Source organism: Lontra canadensis, unplaced genomic scaffold (genome assembly GCF_010015895.1).
Source record: "Lontra canadensis isolate GAN:19392208 unplaced genomic scaffold, GSC_riverotter_1.0 scaffold141, whole genome shotgun sequence".
NCBI classification, from domain to species: Eukaryota; Metazoa; Chordata; class Mammalia; order Carnivora; family Mustelidae; genus Lontra; species Lontra canadensis.
In genome coordinates, this window is record NW_022631135.1 from 497,299 (window position 1) to 520,285 (window position 22,987).

Below are 22,987 nucleotides of genomic sequence, written 5' to 3' on the forward strand. Positions count from 1 at the left end.
ATACTTATTGACCTTCCCATAGATGGTACCAGAGGCCCTAATAGCCTATTGGTTTTCCTTTTTTTCCCCCCCGTAACGGTGAAGTTCATCAAAATGAACTTCAGTCCAAAATATCAGTCCTTTGCCTGGTATGTTCCCTTGCCTGTGGAACTGTAGGGAAGAAATAAGAGGGTAATCAAATACTTACTGGTTTGCAGTAATTAATTCATATTTCAGATACTTTCAAACCCGAGTGACTCATCTCTATGTTGCTTAGCTTCTAATTTTGAAGGGATTCACAAATAATTTCATCAAAAATTCCTTTTGCTGAGGAAAGTGGATTTTTACCTTTACATCTACTGTGTGCCATGAACTAGAGCATATGTCAAAACATTAGATGGGAATTCAGAACTTCTTTGCTATTTTGTGTTTTGTCTTTAAAAGTCCATGTAATTTTATAATTTTTCTCATAGGTCATCTTTACATTTCAATAAAAAAATCTTTCCTCCATTGTCCAGGAAAATTGTGGATCCAGTAAGCAGGCCCTCATTAATCTCTTGATTTGCAAAAGCCTCTGGCAAGCCACCTGTGTTCTCACTACAACCATTCACCGGAAAGACAGTATTTTTGCATTGAAGGGTATTGAACAACAAGACAGGAGACCTAAAATTAGTTGTCAGACTCTTGGCCAGGTAAACTCTTTGAGCTCCAACATTTCAATGTGTACCTTCTCTTTCAAGGTTAAAAAAGTAATTTCAAATCCTCTGTTGGGTAACTGACCAGTCTGTGAGGGAAAATCTACTGGTACACTATACTTTATAAGACACTGTAAGAGAGCATCGTTCTTGAGTATATTTGGGTAAACATTGTAAAAGCATAGTTCTTGGATTTTTTGGTTGGCACACATTAACTTTTGTTTAAATAATCAATGAGGAAGCAGACAGGAAAATAAAAGAGCTGCTTTGACATGCATTTGAGGAATGAGGTTTTATTTTGTCAGTAGGAAAAGGAATGCTATGTGAGGCATCAGGCCGGTTAATAGGGTTAATTTCTCTCATAGCAATAACATGTCACTTTCTGTTTTTTAAGTCATTTAAAAGTTACTAATCAAATAGTCTATGGCAAAAATTTGCGTTCTCTCATGGAGGCAGAAGAGTATAATTAGATAATGCTCATGCTAGCAAGATGTCAAATAATCAAGCAACCATTACCTTGTCTTTTGAAGTAAATTATTCTTTCATACATTGAGAAGATGGAAATATAATGAAGCTGCAGATTGATTGCATTTGCCAGAAAGTCCTGAAGAACTTTCTTTCAGGAAGCTTTTAATTCAGATTGCACATCTCCAGTAAGGATTCCAAAAGTTCTCTATTTTAGTTGATGAATTATAAGGTGAAATCTGGTATTTAAATTTGTTATTGTGTGTGTGTATGCCAGGTTTGAAGAAAAGTCTGAAAATATGAACACAAACTTCCTACATATGTCATTTATCAGTTAGATCCATCTGTTGCTAGGTCCACAGTTACAGAGAAAAGTCTTAATGATTGTTATTGTTATTTTAAGAATATTATTATAAAATTGATGCAAGTCATTATAAAAAAATTAAAGGAGCAAAATTGTATAAAATAAAAATTAGAATGAGTTTAGTTTCATTCCCCACTGATAGTCTCTGTTAATATTCTGGTATGTATCCTTCCACGCCTAACACCTTTAGACAGACAGACAGACAGACACACACACACACACACACACACACACACACACATTTTAACAAAGATGGGATCCCACTATCCAAGGTATTCCACAACTTCTTTTCTCGCTTAGCACTATCTCTTTGACATTCACCCCTATAAGTGGATATGGATCTTTTCTGTTTAGGGCTACATGGTATTCCAACGTGTCAACATATCATAACTTGACAATCTCCTACTGATGAGCTTTCCCATTTTCACTGAAAGACAACTAAAAGTCCTTGAGAACTCCAAATCTGGCATCAACCTGCATGGCTCATAAACCCAGTTCCTCTACTTACTAACTTGTGTAAGTCACTTAACCTCTGTAGTTCTCATTATTTCAGCTGTAAAATGGGGAGAAAATTCATACTTAATCTAGAAGATTTTTGTGAAGAGTTAATAGATATAAAATGATTAAGAATTGTGCCTACCTCAAAGTAAGTACTATATGAAGGTTTGCTATGATATTTTTGTTACTATGGACAATACTGCAATCTACTGCTTTAATATATATCTGAATTTTTAACTCTTGGATAAATCAGATGTTTTTGAGGACACAGAATTTAAACTATGGTGAAAATAGCAAATGAACTCTTAGTCTTCATTTCTTATTTAGCAGAAGAATGAATAGAAAAGGCAGCACAGAGCTCTGCTCATTGAATACCGGTCCTAAACAGTGTAAATAAAAATACGTACTTTCTGAAGCTCTCCAACTCATCATTATTCCCAATGTCCTGGTTAATTCCATCATCTTCCCTTACCTAGGCTATTACAAAAATCTCTAACATTTTTGTCTGCCTGCTTCTGAGTTTCTCACCCCTTCCACAAAACCTCTACCACTTCTGTCAAAAAGACATTCTAATGTTCCCTAATGTCTCCAGGTTAAAACCTAAATTTCTTAACCTGGAGTTCAAAGCCCTTTGTGAGCTGGTCCCAGTTAAACTCTCCAGATTTCCTTTTGATAACTCTGGCTTCCTTCCACACTCCTGCCATACTGGGTTTACCTACGCTCTTCTGAATGTCCCACAATGTTTTCTTCTCTGGAAATTGCACACACAGTTCTGCTTCTTTGAATTCTGCTCACCCTCACCCCCCTAGTCCATCCTTTGAAGACTCTTGGTCTTTGAAGACAAATATCCTGTATCCCCATGTCTTTGAAACCTCCTTTGAACTCTAGCTTCCCAAAGGATTTCTTAGAACCCCTATTTTATATCATCATTTTTTACCCCTATTAGGGCACTTTTCACATTGTGATTGTATGCTTATAAAAGTGCCAAAACACACCAGACCACAATACATATAAGGAAAAGGACTCCTCTCACTCTTTTTTATATGGCCCTAATTGAATATAATGTCCAGTACATTATGTGAATGCTTTTTAAATTAATGAATGAACAATCCAAAAGAGAATTTCTATTCATAAATTATTATAAGCCTGTTCCTTTAGGTGGGGAGGTGTGGTAAGGCTGGAGAAATTCATCTACTTCCAGGGATAGGCTAAAAGCTCTCCAATAACCACCTGAGGACATTAAAGCAGCCTAACATGAGTCATGTGAGTGAATGCTGAATAAACCTTCGACTAGGAATAAAAAGACCCAGGTTCTAGTCATGCCCTTACCACTCTCTAGTTACATTATCCTGAGATAGACAATTAACTTTGTGTTCATTAACTAAAACAATGAGGGAGCTGAAAGAAATGATATCTAAAGTATTTCAAAGATTATTTTTTCCAATAATTAAAAAAAAATGGATATAGTGCCTAAAAGAAGACTTGGCCTGCTCAAGTTCATTACAGCTTATTCCCTTGTGGAAACAGGTGTTTCCAGATCAACAGTGGCACAGTGAGCAATGATCCCAAGTGTCAAAACTCATTAAATGACTATTGTAATAGAACAGCTGATCAGGTTTGACATTTCTTTTGAAAAATGAATTTGTCAACATTTCCTCATGTTTCAAAATAAGTGTGTGAAAGGGTATTCCCAGGGATCCTAAATAGCACAATTTTAAACTGCATTCTATTTTACCAACATCGTGGTTTCATTAGAGACTATACATAAGTGTAAACGGTTACTGTTTACAAAGTCATCTGTACATGTGTACAGATTTTTGTTGGTAATAGAATTAAGGCATCTAGATATTTATAAACATTTTAGAATTCAAAATACCAAGTCATCTTGCTCCAATTTAATAAAAACAGATCTCATATAATTGTCAAGAAAGAACATACCCTTCTTTGCTCTAGATCATAATTATGGGTGGAGACAGAGAATATGGTGGATATTAAAATCTCATTTTATTAATTAATTCAATCTGTATGTACTATGATTTGATTGAGCAGAAATTATTAGTATGTATGCATGTGTGTATGTATGTATTTATTTATTTACTTATTAGAAAGAAATAGGGGGAAGGGACAAAAGGAGAGGAAGAGAGGGAATCTTAAGCAGACTCCATGCCCAGTGAGAAGCCCAACGTGGGGCTCAATCTCATGACCCTGAGATCGTGACCTGAGCTGATATCAAAAGTTGGTTGCTTAAATGACTGAGCCATGCAGGCACCCTCATTGAGCAGAAATTAAATACTAACTTGTTATACAATAAATTTTTACCATGCTCAAGAGTGTGATGCCAAGATGGCAGCCCTCAGGGTGACTGAGACACTTGTTGAACATCTGCTATATGCCAGGCTAAGTGCTTTACAAATACTATTTTATTATCATTTAATCCTTAAAATGACATTATAAGAACATATTATAATTATTGACACTTTACAGATGAGGACAACAGAGCTCAGAGTGGTCAGTACAAGTTGAGATTTTAGCCCTGTTCTTTGATTCAAAAGCTATGCTCTTTGCATAACACCACACTACCATCACCAAATAAAACATAGCTAAAAATTCAGGATTTCAGCTGTGCCTCAGGAAGGGATTGAAATGAAGAGTAATATAAACAAAGCCCCAGGATCGTTACAAGGTAATGTAAATGGCGTCCTAGTGCAGCACTGCTCAAATTTTAACAAGCTGAGGAATCATTTGAGGTTGTTGTTAATTGTGGAGTATGATCTCCAGTAGGTTTGGGTTGAAGCCAGTAATCTGCTATTCTAACAATTTTCCGTGATGCCAATGTTTCTTATCCTCAGACCACACTTTGAGTAGCCCAGCACTGATGCATGATTGGTTCAGTACCATGGACAGTGGAACAGGTGGGTTACTAGTTCAGTCAAATCTCTAACATCTTCTGTGAGTAGATTCTTGCGATAAAATATACAATCAGAAACTTCCTGAGAAAATACTTCCTGGATTGCCAGCCATAAGATGATCTTTCCTCACATATAGGTACAAATCTGTTCACAGAAAGAATTGGGGTTTTCGGAGAAAGAAAGGCTGTCTCCCAGTTTTATTTTTGAAAGGTATACTGCTAGTGCTCCTCAGGTAAACATAAGCTAAAGAGGTTTATCATCAAATAAGGGGGTTAATACAGAATTTATAAAATATTTAAGTATTAGTATCAGCTGCAAAGTTATAAAACCTCTATTTGACAGGGGTTAGTACTCTCACTTGCATGTTTAATGAAGAGAAATTAACAACATCTTTCTGCAGCTAAATATACTGAACTATTAATCAATTATACAAAATGAGAAAGAACGATTAAAAATATGGCAGAGTGCTATTCAAAATCACAGGGAAATAAAATGACTTTAAAAATTTCTTTGTAAATGTATTTCTATTACCTTTTTCTTTTCCCTGTATTTCTTCTACCTCGTTCCAAATTTTAAAGATAAAATCAGATAGATCATTTTCTTTAATTGACTTTGTCCTTTTTTACCCCTTATTTTGAAGCTGCAACTATGGCTTCCAGCCAGATACCTTGGGGGCCTTAAGACTATCAATTTATTTCACAGCTGGAGCAAAACAATTCAGATAAGAATCTAGGAAACAATTGCATTTATTTTCCATTGAAGATATTTTTTATTTTTTGTTTAGGACCTCTTCTCATGTCTGGAGATGCTATGGGCTACATTTATGACAAAAGAAGATGGTATAATTGCACATAAACTTTCTGACAAGCCTTCCCTTGGCTTGTTATGTGTTCTACTTAATGATATTCTTGTTATTCCAATGTGCATTTTCGAAATGAATTTATGAAAAATGTGTTGCTATCCATTGAGCTTACATTTCTAGTATACCAAGAGTGAAGATTGAAATCTCCGTATTTCAAAATTTTTCTCAAGTTAATTTTTGATTCCACAGGAAGAGTCTCTATGTTTGTGTATGTGTGTGTGTGTTTCAATATGTATTGACAATCTAAGTCACAGGTGAGAAAAGTCTTATATATGTTGTTTCATTCAATTTGCACAGAAACAGTTTGAAATAGGTACTTTGTTCCTACTTAAGGAATGGGAGAAATGAGGTTTGAAGTCCCTCTGTCACTTGTGTTTGTAGGTAGTTGAGCTTCAATTACAGAGATGAGTGCTCTCTTCCCACATGCACGCTTATAAGATGGGCTTGTTCTAGTGGAAATTTACAAACCTCATAAGGACGGAGCAAAAATTTTAAGTGTGAAGTGCAGTGCAGCCTGATGGTGAGAGGTCCCCATCCATTACTTCAAAAGCAGATAGAGAGCTAAATTCAAAATCCATTACCAGTGGTGTTATCCTCACCGGGCTTTTTTCAGATGGACAGACACTGGCCATTAGCAAAGATTAAATAATTTACCTGGGCTTGCCTTGAGCACTCAACGCCAGAAAAGAATTTGTAACTAATATCTAGGGAGTTGCTTGGTCTACTGAATTGTAGATAATCCCCTATTTATAAAACATCTTATCTCTCTCTTTTCTGAGACAAGTAGTAATTATTTTTAAAAGAAATATAAATAATTCCCTTTTGGTGGTCTCATGCAGTCCGTCTCTGCTGCCGCTTCTTCTTTGGTTGAATCACTGAAATCTAACTTCAGAAATGAGAGATCATCAGCATCCGTGGCCATAAGAATGGAATTATTTTTTTTTCTTTCATAAACCTTATCACTTCCTCTTTGAGGAAGGCTCAGCTATTCAAGGTGTAGGATGGTTAGATGGGCATTTGAAATGTTTTACCACTTGTATTAGATGCAATGTCATGTTTGATGATCTCTATGGACACTGTGAACTTGTTATTCATTCCCTGGGAACCCAGTGAACACAACCAGGTGATGTCTACTCTCAGAAGCTTTATAGAAAAATGTGGCTTTATAAATACACAGAGCTACAACTAGAAGAAAGGGCCAGTGGAATCACATTCCTTTGGTGAGGTGCCTTGACAAATGTGTAAGAAAACGAAGAGAATTAAGCAAGTGGCTGTGGGCTAAAGAGTTCTTGCTTCAGGTGGGGTAAAAATAAAACTACAGATGGTTTACTGGAGTGACTTATTTGTTCAGCTCCCTCCCTACTCCTTTAGTTTTTTTCTTTTAACATTTTTCGAAATTTTTAGTAAAAATGCCAAGTCTTCAAATTCTTCTAGTCAAGACAGGAAGACGGGACCACAAGAAACCCATTTCCACAGTCTCTTCTCATTGCCACACCTGAACTGCAAAATGTGGGGTTTTGCATGGAATCCCTCCCCTGTCTTAAATACACAAACACACTTCACCGGAATGCCATACTTGCTCTCTGGTCCATTACCTAAAATACATTCAGGAGACGCACAGGTGTACCCCACTGCAAGTGCTGGCACTGATGTGCTCCGCACATGCCGGTGTCATGGCTGGAAGAGTAATCCAGAGTTTTACATGAAACCTTATTTACTGAATTGACCTGCATAGAATAAAATCACCACTCTGTCTCTGCTAAATTGGAGGTAATTATCATATCATTTTACTCTATGACTAGGGCAGTCTCCACTCACTGGATGTTAGGGAGCAAGGAGGAGTAACCTGTACCCCTCATTAACTTTGATGTTTGAAGTTCAACATCAGCACCGTTCATCGAAGCACTCAGCGGTCCGGTTCGCCCTCATCCCTCCTGCCCATAACTCTCACCCCCAAGCCATCTCTCATAGCTCCTTCCAGGGCCGACCCGCGGCTAATCCGTTGGGCGCTCTAGGGCGGTGTACACAGAGGGGGCGTTTGCAGAGTCGGCTGGGAGCCAAGTGTGGCTCCGCTCGCGCAGCGCCGGCGCAGCCCGCCAGGGGGACCCCGACCCGCCCAGGCGGCGTCTGATAAAGAGTCTGAGGGGCGTGGGGCCGCGGCGCCTGCTCCAGGAAACCCGGGTATCCGCAGGGGCTCCCCTATTGCTCCAGTGGACTGGCGGGGCTGGGACCTCGGCTCTGGGACCTGCGGTTGCACCGCAGACAGAGGCGTGCCCCACGGGTGGGTGTGTCCGTTTCCACCCGCTGGCCTTCCAGCCCGGAGAAGAGCTCCTGAAAGCGGGTTTTTGTCCCCCAAGACAGGTTTTGTCTTCGGTAAACCCGGATCCAGAAGTGCAACTTTGCGGCCGAGTCACGCGTAGGGCCTTTGGGGGCCTGGGAAGGGGAGGAGCGGATCTTGTCGGCATCCTCCAGGAGGAGGCGGGCTGCGAGAGCGAGGGCAGCGGGGCTGGGGGAGTTCCCACGGGCGGTGGGAGGCGGCGAGATTGGCTCCGACCCGGGTCCCGACCATGCGGTGACGCTCTTGGAAGCCCGCCCCGCCCCCCACCCCAGCCCCTAGCCCCCAGTCCCCAGTCCCCAGCCCGCCTCTTCCGTGCTTAGGGCGTGAGGGGTGGTTGGGATCTGTCTGGACCAGAGCAGAAAACTTTTACCCTCCAGGCCCCCGGGTCCCTTTTGTCTTTCTTGGAGGCGGCGACGACTCCTGAGCGGCGAGTCCCTGCCTCCCGGCCGGCGCGCTGCGCCCGCTGACCTCCGAGGGCAGGAGCGCTCCGGCTCCTTGCGCTCGATGGCTGTGGCCGGCGGCCCCGCGACCCGCGGTGGACACAGGCATCAGCGCAGCCCCCGCCCCGAGACCGCCGCCGCCCCCACGGCGCGTGGGTAAGGGGCGCCCCCCACCCTCCGCCGCCGGTCCCCCGCCCTCGCCGCCCGCCCCCCCGCCTGACTCATCCGCCCGCCGTGGCCGCGCCGCGTCCGCCGCCCGAGCCCAGTCGGGATGGGGAGGGAGCCCGCGGCTGCCGGCGGCTACCGAGACTCCCGCTGACGCCCCCGAGCCCGCAGCCTCCTCCGCTCGTCTGAAGAGGCGCCCGACGTCCCAACTGCTCCAGCAGTGAGAGTCCGGAGAGACCCCTGGACCCCTGAGGCCGCGAGCTCAGGACAGGTGAGGGGGGGGAAGGGAAGGTGCTGTCGGGGGGCGGGGAGGTGGGTGGGCAGCCACGGCAGCCGCAGAGGGGCGCTTCTTCACCCCCACTCCCCCCGGCTTCAGCCGCCGGAGTTCGGGTAAACGCTGTTTCCCGAAGTTTGGGAAATAAACCAAGTCCGCCATCAGTTTCGGGCTCCCCAGCCCTCGGAGCGCAGGGGAAGCTTTGCGGGGCAGCCTCCGGGAGCCCAGAGCCTCGGAGCGCCGGGCTAGGCTTCCCGAGCTACACCCTCCTTTGTCTCGGTTCCAGAGAGTCAGCATTCTCGGCGAAGACGTCCGCGGCGTCAGTTTATAGTAGTTCCTGGCAGGAGCGAAGTGTAGTCAGGGTTTCCCTAAAGCAATACCTGGGAGTATCTACATGGGTAAAATGGAGAGGCAGAGCGATTAATTGCCGATTTCAGCACTACTTTTCTCCCTATATAGTCACATAGTCCGTCCTGCAGAAAAAGAACTGAGGCTTTGCAAGATTTGCTTCATTAATCATTCTTCTGCTATAATTAATTATCCACGCCAGCATTTCACACTGTGGAGGTGTAAGCTCTCTTTGTCTACTTACTACCTTTCGATTTAGGTGGAGAAGTGTATGTGTGTGACACATGTAATAAAAAATAATTCATTATTCAGTACCAGGCACCGGTGATGACAGAAAATCAGATGCTTCACATATATGTAATTTACTAATTGGAGTCTATCCCAGTACACCTGGGTCTGGTGTATTTCAGAACTACATATGTTGCATTAAAGTGTCTCTTAACCTTGTGTGGTTTTTTTTTGTTTGTTTGTTTTTTGTTTTTTGTTTTTTGTTTTTCTTCTGAAGACCCTCAGAAGTAGTCGTAGACAACTGTATGCATAGAAAATATTTAAGGAATCAACATCTGTTCTTATTTGTCAGTAAGAATATTGAACTCTTTTGGTTTTGCCGTCAAACCAAGTTCCGAGCTACACTTTCTGGAGTGCTTTATGCATAGGTATTACCAGTTCTCTGTAAAAGCTATTTACTTTGATGGTTTATCACGTCTTGCATTGTAGAAATACTTATTATCAATTGACCTTCAGTTTGTTATTTGGTTGCTGATATGGGAATATATTACCAATTTGTGAAAAATAGGCTAGATTTTGAAACTTTTTAAACCCTTGTTTTTCCACTATTGTTTATCTGGGCAGAAGCATCTGCTTGTAGTTTCATGGTTTTCAAACAGCTTAAGTGAAGGAAAGGAGTCCCTCTAAACAGAAAATAATGTTTTCATTAAGTGGAAACTATAGTTAAAGGTCTCAGCAATTTAATGATACAGGATTTTTTTTTTTTAACTCTTAAAAATATATACTGAGGGTTAGAAATGATTTAGGCTAACCAAGTCCTACTAGTGAGCTCATAATTATGGGATAATTTAGCTATAATTTGTAACCCTGGTTATAATTACCTTTGTATCCTAGGCTGGGAAAGCCTTCAGTGAAAGAGGGAGTTGTTGCGTGGGAAGTCTCTGTGTGTGATTTCCAGGCGGTCAGCACAGAAAGGCTTTACCTGTTGCTTCTGAGTCGGGTCCAGGTAAAAGCCATGTGGTATCCCAAAGGCACCCATAATCAAAAGGGATTCTTCAAGAAGGCTCATTGTAAGGAGGGATGGCTGCACTTGTTATTTTAAGTTGGAAGAATTGTCAGTGAAGCTTTTGAATGCCCCCAGAGCTAGATTGCTATAGTTGGACTTGTGTGGTTTCAGAATTTTGACAACAGCTCACTGGGAGAAGATAACCCACCACTGACACGTAGTGGGGGGGAGTGAATCTGAACCGATTGTGTAAATTCATTCATTGCCCTGAAGATTATCAGCATGAAGGGAAAGAAATTCATATTGACCTCAGGAAAATAGATAAAAACAAGGATAGAAGCAGATGTCACCTTTTGCATTTCTTAAGCAAAATTAGTAGAAGATAAATTCGTAAGTCCTCATAATAATGCACTTATTAAATAGAATAAAATCTAAAGGGAAGGCACTTTCAAAATAAATTTCATTTATTAATACTCTCCATAAATAGGAGACGGCATGGGAAGTCTTCCTCAAACAAAATGCTTTTGGAAAACAAAAACGAAACTTGTATAAGGACCAAAAAACACATCTGCAGTGAGATGGACCCTTCATTTTATTAAGGGATAGATGATGTGCAGTTTTGGTAAGTGTGTCTGGTTCAGAACTTAAGATAGGATTTGTCTGCTCGTGTCTGATTTGTACCCAAGCACTCGGAGAACACAGGTGAACACATGTCGGATGTATTCCTATGGACTGGCTGATGGACTGTAAAGTAACCTCTCCCATGGGAACTTAAAATCTGGTGTGGACAGGGCTGGAAAGTGTGCACAGATCGCTGAGCATCTGGGCTGGTTCTTGAGCATCAGGGCACTGGTGCACACAGGGGAATAGTGTGGTGGGTTGCAAAGGACTCTGGATGGGGGCTTGGAAAAACCCAAGTTCTCCTGACTAAGCCGCTGAATGAGTGGCCCTGGATATGTTACTTGGCCTTCACGGGCTTCTGCACCCTCATCCCCTTATCGACAGATTGAGGGTTTTGGACCTGTGATCTTCCTGTCTTTTTTAAAGTGCTGTGTGATGAGTTTTGGTGGAATTGAGAGGGAGAAGCCAAAGTGTAATTTGGGAAGGGTGCAGTTAATAGAGTTGCATCAAAGGAAGACGGGCAAGACATGTCCATGCTGGACACAGGGAAAAGGTAATAATGATGCTAATACGAGGTAAAGGAGATCTGACCGATCATTGATTATCTGAGCTTATAATACATAATAAAATAATAAATGCCAACTTTTGCTGATTATTGGACAGATTTTGATGAATTTTCACAAATAATGGCAATTGATTTTTCACAACATCCCCAAGAGGTAATGAGAGCAGAAAGGTGAGGAAGCGGGAAAATACTACAAAGCGCATGTGTTCCCGTATGCCCCGTTGCCTTTCTGCAGACTTAGAGAGATAGGAGAAGCTGGAAAGTGCTTTGGAAACCTTTGTTCATGGGATAGAGAGATAAGGTGGGTGTCTGATTTTAGTGGAGGTTCAAGTTTCTGAGTAAAAATTTAGTTTACATTCTGGAAGTTAAGTCTCTAAGAGAGCGAAACCTCCTGAAAATGTCTTGATTTCTGTTGTTGATGTTTATTTAGTCTGATTATTTCTGTGTGCTTCCTCCCCACTTCGCCTCCCTCCCTTTCCCCAGCAAGAATTCTGGGGATTTGACTATTTACAGAGTCATTGGTAAGACTCTTCGAAAGAAAAGAGTTTTGAGTGCAGCTGGGAAAAGGAAACTATCCTGTAAAGGCGGGGATTGGCGAGGCCTTGGGGGTGGGGTGGGGGGGGACGACTATTGTATTGCGAATGGGATATATGCTAGGAGCAAGTTGTGATTTTTTTTGTCCCTGGGGGTGAAATTACACAGGAGTCAAAAGATTATGAACAAGGCATGAAGATATGGATTTCTCCATTCCCTCCTGTGGTGCCCTCATCTCTGCCTGAAAAGATAGAACATCAAGGATAGGCAGGTGCCCCCACCCCGTGTCCCTGGCCAAGGGAGTTGGTCAGGATTCGTTATATGTGTGAGGAACCTCTATTTAACTATGTTATACAAAAAAGGATTTACTGGCTCATGTGACTGGAAAATCCAGCAAGATGGGCCTTGTTTCAGTCGTGGCTAGAGCCCACAGGCTCACGTGGGCTTTGTAAGGGCTCTTTCTCTTTCTCCCGATTTCTCGGCTCCTTTCTCTCTGGGTCAGCTTCATTCTGAGGCCCCTTCCTATGTGCTGGGAAAGCTGACTATCAAGTAGTTCCCATTTTGCCTTCTTGGGCTTTTGAGCCATAGAAAAGAGAGGTTTTGTCTCCTCCAGGTCCTGTTCATAGACATTTCCTTCAAGGGCTCTGACTGGCCCTATATCAGTCCACATCCATCAGAGTTGCAGTCTTGAGCTAGATCATGTGCCCCATGCTGTGTACATGGTGGTGGTGGTAGGGTGAGGATGCAGAGGCTGGCGGGGACGCCACGATGGACAATCGTGTCACGATCCCATAGAGGTGTGGTTCTCTGAATCTACCGATGTGGTCAATCAGAAACAACATGTCTGTCATCGAGGAGCATTGTCCCCTCCTTTTTCAGGACAGACCCCCTAAACAGTGGTGTGGAGTTTGCACGTGGAGGCAGCTCAGGTGCCCAAGACCATACACATTACAAAAGTGGGACCCTCCTCCCAACCAAGGCAAAGCCCAGTGATGAAGTAATGCCCTTCGTGTCTAGACTTTGCTGAAAGAGGTGTGGTTGCAGGATATTTCTGACTGAGGAGGCCACCATTTGTCTGTATCCATGTACTTTTAGTAAATATCCCTGTGCTTTATTTCCAGCCTAGCCATTTCATGATCAGAAGCCCTGGTCATCTAAAGATCATGAAATTGGAGACCCCTCCTTTAGGGACTACCCATCTAGCAAATGTTTGAACAGGAAAGTGAAGTGATGGCATAGTACCGTTATTCATGGAGGTTCCCTGAGTTCATGGGAGTTGGGCAAGGGGGAGGCAGCAGGCATAAGTTAGAGTTACCACTTAGGACCTAAGTCCTAAGATGATAGGTACCAAATTAGAATATTGGGAGGTGTGCATGACATTATGAGTCTGGTAAGGGCATATGACTTGATAAAGGAGATTCTGTGTTGACATGCGAGGAATGAATGGATCTGGAAGATCAGTGGGAGGTAGTAGGTGACATGGCTGTGTGCTGTGAGTAGGTACGTGGTAACTGGCTATGTAGAAAGGAGGCCAATGGTGACGGTGAGTCCAATGGGCACGATGTTTATGCATGTAGCACTGACATTTATTGGGGACCTACCTAGTATGCCAGGTCCTGTGTTACATGTTTTGAATTCACCATATTCTTTAAATCTCATAAAAACCGTCTCTGGTGAGAACACTGGAAGTTAGGGAGGTAATAACTTGCTCAAGGTTACATGGTCATGAAGCACTGGGATTCAAACCCTGACCGTCCAAAAACAAATACCCCTACTTTAATAAACTGCCGTACTACCCCTCAAGGCCACCGTCAGAATCCTCTAGGTGAGGTGAAACTGAAGATCGGGGCTTCAACTAAGCAACTAAAGTGAAAGAAGTTCCAGAGGGGATGGAATAGAGGTCATCAGGGCACAGGTGCAGAGCACCCATGCTCCAGGGAAAAATGAACAGGATTGCCAAACCGAGAAGAGGACAGACCTAGATTCTTGGTTTGGGGTTTGGAGTGTAGCAAGGGAAGTGGGAGTGGTATCAGGAAGTTGAACAGGTGAGCCGATCAGTACAACAACTGGGGCTTGATTGTTGGTCTGAGAACAGGAACTCTGCCATCTGCCCCGCTTTAAATGCCTTCCTGGTGTAAGGCAGGAAGAACACACATTGGGCACCTCCTCAGAGGGAAACAGGATACTATTAGTTGTCAGGCACCGCTAGGAAAAAAGGAGCTAACATTTGTGGAGCACCTGCCACGTGCCTTAGATACATAATCTCCACCAAATCTTTATTACAGTCCTGGGAGGGTAAATATTAGCTTTCTTTTCCTTTTCTTTGTCTTTCTTTATTTCTTTTTTTTTTTCCCCCTTTGTGCCAGGAACTAGAGGCTTAGAAAGGTTAGATGATCTTCCTGAGCTCCTGGAGCCAGACTGGAGAGGAAGGCGCTGTCATGGAAACCCAGTTCTGTCTGAATCTAGACCTCACTCTGGATCTTCAGGGAGTCATCCCGGCCTTGGCAGGCAAGGTCAATGTTAAGTCTGGGGACTAGAAATGGGAAAGTCAGCAGGGCATATGGTTGTGAAGGGAGAGTGAGAGCTGACTTGGAGTCATCAGCACTGAGAGGGAAGCAGGTCATCCGGAGGGGGCTGTCCAGCAGGATTATATCTGGCTTTGGCCAAGAACTTCATAATCCGCTAGGTTTTTCCCCTCCGAGCAGGATCTCTGTCATTCTGCAGGACAGATACGTCAGCAAGTCAGATGTTCAGAAGACTTAATTTTAGTCACTGATTTCTGTTGAAGAGAAGGGACCTCTGCCAGCTGCCTTGCCCTGAATTTACCTTGATATGGACAGGTACTTTGTCCTGAAATATGATAAGTAGATACATAGAGAGAGAGGGAGGGGGAGGGGGTCAGGAAGGGAGAGCACGAGCGGACACGGAATGTAGTAGGTATATGAAACACATTCCAACTACAAAGGTCTATCCTTGAAGATACTCTGAATGAAACTGTTTACTGACAGAACAGCAGTGACATTATGTTATTCCCCAGTAAATGCAAGATCAAACTTTTATCTGCTCAGACGTGTGACTGTGGATTTCATTATGTGCAGTGGGCTGTGTGTATACACACACACACACACACACACACACACACGATAAGTAGAAAGGAATGTGAAGGTATATAAAAATATGTATTTTAGGCATATTTGTGAGAACTCAGACCTGTTTGAGGAGGTAAATATAGTCATCCATAAAATTTTTAAAGCAACACAATAAGACAAGGTGATTTTAGAGTTAGAAAGATTTTTCAGAGTGAAATCAAGATCACAGTGCTGGCTAGTATTATGAAATACAAACTTAATCGTAACAGTTGAACTAAATGTTATGAAGACTAAAAAGAATGGAACCATCTAAAACCTGAAAGGCCAATCCAGGGAGGCTTCCAGGAGGAAGTGAGTTCTGATGATGATATATGAGCAGAGAGTGAGAGGAGAACAGTGCAGGTAGGATTAAGAACTTACTAATGCTCTCTGACCAAAGCACCAGAAATAACCCATGGCCGAACAGGTTGGGGCTGCTACTTGTTTAAGCAAGGGAGAAGGCACACGCCATAGGGAAACACAGGGGGTCTCAGTAAGAGGGTGTTATAAATTACTTATAAGATTTTAAGATTTGAGTTTATGTTATATGATTTGGGGAAGGTTTAAAGAAGCAGGGCTTCTGCTCTGGATTGAAGCAGGAATAATCCTATGATGTTCTATCTCAGTAAGTCTTATCTGACGTAGCCAAAACTAGAGAGGCTAATGCAATCACTGGCAAAGAAGCAGCAGTCCCTGATGAGCCCGATTAGGGGGACATCGGTCACACTAGGGGTTAGACAGTGTCCATATTTCTGTTTGTCAGAACAGAAATATGTTCAGGTGTGATTACAGAGTGGCCTTGTTTCTGTCCTGAGGCATTGGGACCACAGAGGGGCCTTGTCTGGTGTTGATGTTCCATGAAATCGTTTCCCTCTGACAGGAGAACCTCAAGGCCTGGTTGGGAGGGCCAGGCTGTGCTCCTTCGTAAGCTGGAAATGATATCTCAAATTATTTCTAATTCCAGATACCAAGATTTCCAGCACAAGAGGGTCCTATTCGTGAATGTTTCTCTTGGGGGTTATGGAGGTGGCTTTCTTCCTAGACCAAAAATGTATTTAACAGAATTTATCAAATGCCACTGCTTACTAGTTACTCAGCTAGATCCTGCGGATGTCAGGATGCCAAGAATCTCAAGAATTTCATAAGCTGAAGGGAGAGCCAGAGGTAAACCGATGATTGCAGTACCCTGAAATTAAGCTGGTAGAGATACTGGAATAGGTAAAGTATATTGGAGGCTCCTCGGGTAAAAGGAACGAGGACAAGGAGCCAGCTTTTTGGCAAACAGCGAGCGAGTCACAGAGGTGCAGATAGGTTGGCAGCCACTGAGGAATATTTTCGTTTTTGAGAATCAGCATCTTGGCGCTGACACGCAGGGCGAAGCCAGGGAATTTCAGTATTCTCTGAGCTGATGTAGGGGTAGGAGATGCACAGATCTGGGCTCACTTGGCAAACCACGGATCAGATCAGCTCCGTGAACCTTTGTGTGCACGTTTTAGTAATAAAGTAGAGTTAGCGTTTCTGAAGAGATGTTCTTCTCATCATCAAAGCAATGCATGCTCCCAATAGAAACTTTGGAAAATACATTAAGTTTAACAAATCAGACTGTAATCCCCTGGCCCCAAAGTACCCATCAGATTTTGACATTTTCTTCCTCATTTTTAATGAATTTTTTTTCCATAGTTAATAACATGTTGCAGCCTGCTCTGTTGGCTTAACCTTATGTCCTAAATATTTTCCGATGCCTCGGCAAGCTTTATTAATGTCTGTATAATATTTGATTATGTGGATATAGCACAATTTATTAAGGGTTCTCTTAAAATTGGACCTTTAGATGGTTTCCAAATATCTGGCATTTTAAGTGGCATTTTGATGAAATCTTTGTTCAAATTTCAGATTATTTCTCTAAGCAAGATCCATGGAAGAGGCTAATTCCTGGGTCAAAGGGTATGGCTGTCTTAAGTCTCTTGATACTTAATGCAAAACTGATTTTCAGAATAGGTAAATTTGTGATTGTGCATGGAAATACCCGCTTCATCAACTAGGGTTCTGTGTATTTTTTTAAAATAAGAAAAGCTGCCGTTTCAAAATGAGTAGCAATTTTTGTTAACCACGTACTTTGTTTCCTTGTTATAAAAAAACCTCTCTTTTAGAATCTAGACCGTTAAAATATTGTGATAAACCATTCAAGTTTTAAATATGTATTTACACGCATTCCTGATTATATATCTAGATAGAGGCACGAGGCAGAGAGCAGATTAGCATGTGAGTAATTTTTTTTTTAAATCATAAAATGCACATCTTGTAAGGGTGCTCTTCAGACCATGTTGTGGAGAACTTCCCGAGACAGAGCCCCACTTTGCTTAGTACGCCCTGGCCTCCTCTGTGTCTGTAGCTCGGTGGGATGTTGTAACTCTTGTGCTCATGGTCCCTACACCTTTCAGAGGGGCCCTAAGCTAAGGGGGGCAAACCTGTGCCTGTTCTGTTGATGGCTGTGTTCCCAGCAGGGGACTATGGACCAGGTTGACCAGTAGGCAGAATGTGAGGTCCCAGATAAAATGTGAAAACGCTTGAGGTTTTCCAGAACATCTGCTCTCTAAAACTGCTGATTCCCCTCCAATAAGCTGAAGATTCTGAATTTTGAACCTTCTGATTTTGCTCCCTTTTCCAGAAAAAAAAGCCAGTCACATCCTAGTATCTAGCTTTCATAGTGAGAAACTTTGACTCATTCCATAAGAAGGCAGAATTTGCATCTTAGTTAAACCTCTGCAGGGTTTTTTTCTTGTCCAGAAATATTTCCTGCAACTGTATAAGAACTATTAAACCCTTCCTATAGCAGTCCATTTGACGTGGGTTTTGAGTGCCATTTCCAATATTTTCACAGCTGCCATTTTTCTACAAAAATAATACACAACTAAAATCAAAAGACTTCTGATTTTCTTCTGAAAGTTGAGGAAGAACATTACAGCATTATAACTCCGTTTTCTTTTACGGATCTCTGTCAGTAACTTTGAACATAATTATTTTCTTTCATTTAGTCAACAAATTGTGACTTAGTGAGCTTCATTCAGAAGTTGCCGCCAAGTTACACTGACGACCCATTTGGTCAAATGCGAGGCATATCATGTACGATGATGTAGAAAACCATGTGGGAAAGCAGGACCCCTAAGTTATGATCACTTACGGATGGGACATGCATGGGATAGTCAATTCAAGCTCTGTAGGAAGTTCATTAATTAATAACTGATGCAATACCTAGGTGTTGGCAGCCGGGAATAGAGTAGGGCTCAAAGCCAAGGTTGTGGTGAAGGTACATTCTAGATGGGGGAGACAAACAAGGTGGGTTTGGACGTGGACGGGGCTATGAGGAGGTGAAGCGGTCTTTTGGAGATCAGATGGTCAGGGCATACCTCTCTGTGTTTAAGGAATCTTGGCTCATACATGCAAGATAATAAGACCCAGCTTTGCATATTGGGGGTCCGGGGAGAGGAGGGAAGCCTTCATTCTCAATGTGCTTGGAAGTTACGAGAAGGTTTTTCTTTTGGAGCATGATGTTTGAGACCATTATTAAAAGTAGGGGGTTGGGAGCAAAAGCACCCATCACTTTAGAAACCCAAGGTGTGCCATACATCGTTCCATGGCTGAAGACATTCCATATTTAGTATGTCCCTCTTCAAAGACTATTTCATATAAATAAAACATTAAATACTAATATAAATATAGTCCTCTCTGTAGAATATAAACAGCTCAGTCTACTGCGCTTTTTTTTGTTTTTGTTGTTGTTATGTGAAAACTAAATTTTTAACTGTGGCTCGTATAGTATGCATTTAGTAAATGTTCACTGAATTAATTATATTTGATCTTCTATGATGTCAGGGGAAGAAAGTCACTGTAAGATATAAAACACAGACTCTTTAGTAAGAGACTAAATCATTTCTCTGAAAATATTTAGATAAAGTGTTAACTTTATTCTGAATATTAATAATATATATTTTTAAGGATTTATTTGTTTGGGGAAGATAGAAGCAGAGGGAGAGGAAGAGAGAATCTCAAGCTGACTCAGAGCTCGATCCCACCACCCTCAGATCATGACCCAAGCCGAAATCAAGAATTGGATGCTTAACTGACTGAACCACACAGGAGTTTCTGAATAGTAATAACATTTAAAAATGATATTCAGGGTGTTAAAAAATGAAATATTGGAAATAAAAATAAAGTTCACAAATATAATTATCTTCTGTACATCGTCCCCCACCCCCGCACCTGTGCCATATAGGTAGAAATCTCTGGGAAGTCCTCATGGTGGTCTTATCACAACTTCTTTGACACATATGGAAATCCCTTATGTATTTTGTGAGTCTTCCAATCCTTGAACTAATCTCTATCCAGAACTAACTCTATCCAACACCTGCGTAATTGAGCAGAAGAAAATAACAGCATGTAATTAGTGATGTTTGCTAGTGAATGTTTAGCTCTGTGTCTTCGGGGAGATCTCGTTCAAAATATACTCACTGAGTCCTCTGATGTTTATCAAGTGTGTGCTCAGTGCTGGCCACTGCGGTCAGTGCTGGGAGCATACCAGCTTCTCCTCTGGAGGAACTCACAGTCTAGAAGGCTCTAGTAGGGCTCAGGACTTTGAGGATAACAGCTTTGAAGGATGATATACTGGTCTCCCTGTGTCCGAGCTCAGGGAAAGGGAGTGGCGGTGGGTCAAACTGTGGCCTAATTCACAGAAGCCTTAAATTCAGAATTTGGTTAAGTGATTTTTAAAAGTCAAATTACAAAGAGAAGACAAAGATGAAAAGACGGCACGCGCCGTCCGTTTCCAGGAAACAAGGCCACCTGCATCCTTTCGCTCATTCTACTGGTACTACTGCGGGAGTTTCTCCTCTCCCACCCCAACTATCAGAAGCTCATTGCTCATTTGGCAGGAGACCTGCTGACTGGCAGGCCCCTGGGACTCAAGCCCACATCCCACCCCATGAACTGAGCTCTCTCTTCTTCAGCTTGCAGCGTGGTGCAGTAGGGGGAGGGTAGGGAAGGTGGGTGTTCAAATAGGGGGTGTCTCTTGGCTCTCCTGCCTTGGTGCCCGGCAACCTAAGCTCCTCCTCCTAACCCTCATCAGCACCACTCCTCTCTGAACTTCAACGACTCCTGAAGCTTTAGATTGGAAGATCCTTGGCCCTGCTGCCTTCTTGGTTTCTAGTAGAGCATCACTCATTCATTCCTCTGTTCATTCATGTGAAGCATGTTTTCTGAGTGCCTGCGATGTACTGTTTCGGGCCCTGGATATTGAGCAGGAAACAAAGCTCCTCTCTTTATGACTCCTACATTCCGGTTGGAGGAGACAGATGATAGCCTATAATTTATTGTGACAGATCATAAGCAAAATAAAGCAGTTCCCACGGACAGAGAGTAGTTGGGATGGGGAGTGGTGTAGCATAGTCACGAAATAGCCCTCTGACATTTGAGCAGGCACCTGAAGGAAGGGAGGGAAGGAATCATTAGAATATCCAGGAGAGGGGAGTGCCTGGCCTGGGAACAGGAAGCACAAGGGCTATGGAGAGGCAGCCTCTGAGAAGTGGGGGCTTGGCGTAGAGGTTTTGCACAGCAGAGAGGCCAATGTGAGTAGAACAAAGCACAGGCCCCTGCAGGATCTTACAGCCATGAAGGAATCGTCTGAGTAACATGGGAAGAAGCTGCCCATCCAGACCTGCAGTGGGGGCTTTGCTGGGCCTGGGCCTTACCATCATTACTAGTCTCAGAAGGAAATAGCCAGGAAGCAGAGACCTAGATTCTGCACTCCCCATCTGTAGGCTCTGACTGATGGGTCTGAACTGTAATTCAGGGTTCTCTGACATCACGGGATCAAAAGAAAGTGACATTGAGAAAGACGTTGGAGCAAGAAGAACCCAGAGAATTCTAGCCAATAGGAGATTGGGGGGCGGGATATACACAATTTTGTTCTGGATTGAAAACCTTGTGTATTCACAGATTCAGAGTAGGAGAGCCATGAGGAGTCTTTTCCATACAACAGTGAGAAAGATGAGGTCTGAAAAAGCAGTTCACTGTTTTTTTGTTTGTTTGTTTGTTTGTTTTTGGGTTTTTTTGTTTTTGTTTTTGTTTTTTTTTTTTTTTTTTTTTTAAATTTTATTTTTTATAAACATATATATTTTTTTTCCCCCAGGGGTACAAGTCTGTGAATCTCCAGGTTTACACACTTCAGTTCACTGTTTTTAAAGCCTTCTTACTAAGTACAAGTACAGATACGGGATTAAAATCTGGTCCCTTTTCCTCCTAATCTTGGCCCCCCGGGTGATACACACATGTTAAGGAAAAGAAAAGCTATGAAATTTATACTTAAATTAGCCACCTAATATGAACTAAGGCTGTCATGGTCAAAGACTTGGGGCATACCCCAAAAAACCTTCTCTTGTATATTAGCATTGTTTGGTTGACAGATACTTGTGTTCTAGGCACTGATTGTGTCTCGTGCTAGAGAAAATCTGAGTGGGGTGGACAAGGAGCTTATCATCTGGTAATGGGGTACAAAAAATTACATCGTCAGTAATGATGTGATGATAAGTGTCGTCAGTGCCACGAAAACATAGATGTTGCTAGGAGAGAGGGTCGTGAGTCAGAAGGTTAATGGAATGTTTCCCAGAACTGTCTTGTAAGTTGGGGGCAGAAACAAGAGAAACTTGTCTGGAGAAGCTGTGCTAAAGAGAAAAACCATACAGGCAGGTTGAGAAAGAAGCTCTTCGGTGTTTTCGAGAACAGAGAGAAAGCCCTGTCACTGGATCATAGCAGGGGAGAGAAGGTAGAAGGAAAGGTTATACTCTGGGCAAAAGCCATTGTGAAATGCCCTGTAGGAGGTGATAAGGGTTGGATACTTGTTCCAAAGAGCAAGCTTTGAAAGAGAAAATACATGAGCTGATTTACCACCACTGGGCAGTTTTGCGATAAAGGGGTCAGAGGAGGCAAGAATGCATGAAGGGAGAAACAACAGAGCTTAGACGGGATGGCGGAAGTGATGTTGGAGATTTGTGGACAGAGCGAACACAGGTTTTGAAGGCAGCATCAGCCAACACCGTTAACAGCACATAGGAAATTGTGGTCCAGGATATGCCCAGATTTTAGCATGACCGAATAGATGGAAGGTGGTATCGTCTGATTAGATAAGGAAGACTTTATTCCTAAGTTTGGTTCCTGAGTTCAGTTTTGGACTCATTACAGTTGAGATGACCATGAAGCATCCCAGGTGGACATTTGGACAGATGGGTCTGGAGTTCAGATGTGAAATTTGGAGTGGAGACATAAATTTGAAGAGTTATGAGCATGTAGTTGGTACTAAGTCATGGGGGGTGGGCAGAGACTGGGGAAGACTTAGGACCATGCTTTGGGGATTTCCATGTTTAGGGCTGGTTAGAGAACATACCAAGAAGTAGCAGCCTTGAAGGTAGAAGAAAAGCTAGAGGTGTGTTGTCAGTGACAAAAGGTACATGATATTAGTAGTAAAGCTTTGTTGGCATGTGTCACTTACTGAACAATTTCTGAAGATCCAGGTTCAG

At 42.6% G+C, this 22,987-nt stretch overlaps 1 protein-coding gene across 1 annotated transcript in view; it reads left to right on the forward strand.

Annotated features, from left to right (window-relative positions):
* The first annotated feature begins 8,781 nt into the window (after nucleotides 1-8,781).
* The window catches only part of TMEM200A (transmembrane protein 200A), a 70,164-nt gene continuing 55,958 nt past the window's right edge, over nucleotides 8,782-22,987 (forward strand). The window contains exon 1 of the mRNA XM_032843505.1: nucleotides 8,782-8,986. The gene's annotated coding sequence lies outside the window, so the exon portion shown is untranslated. The remainder of the gene's footprint in view (nucleotides 8,987-22,987) is intronic.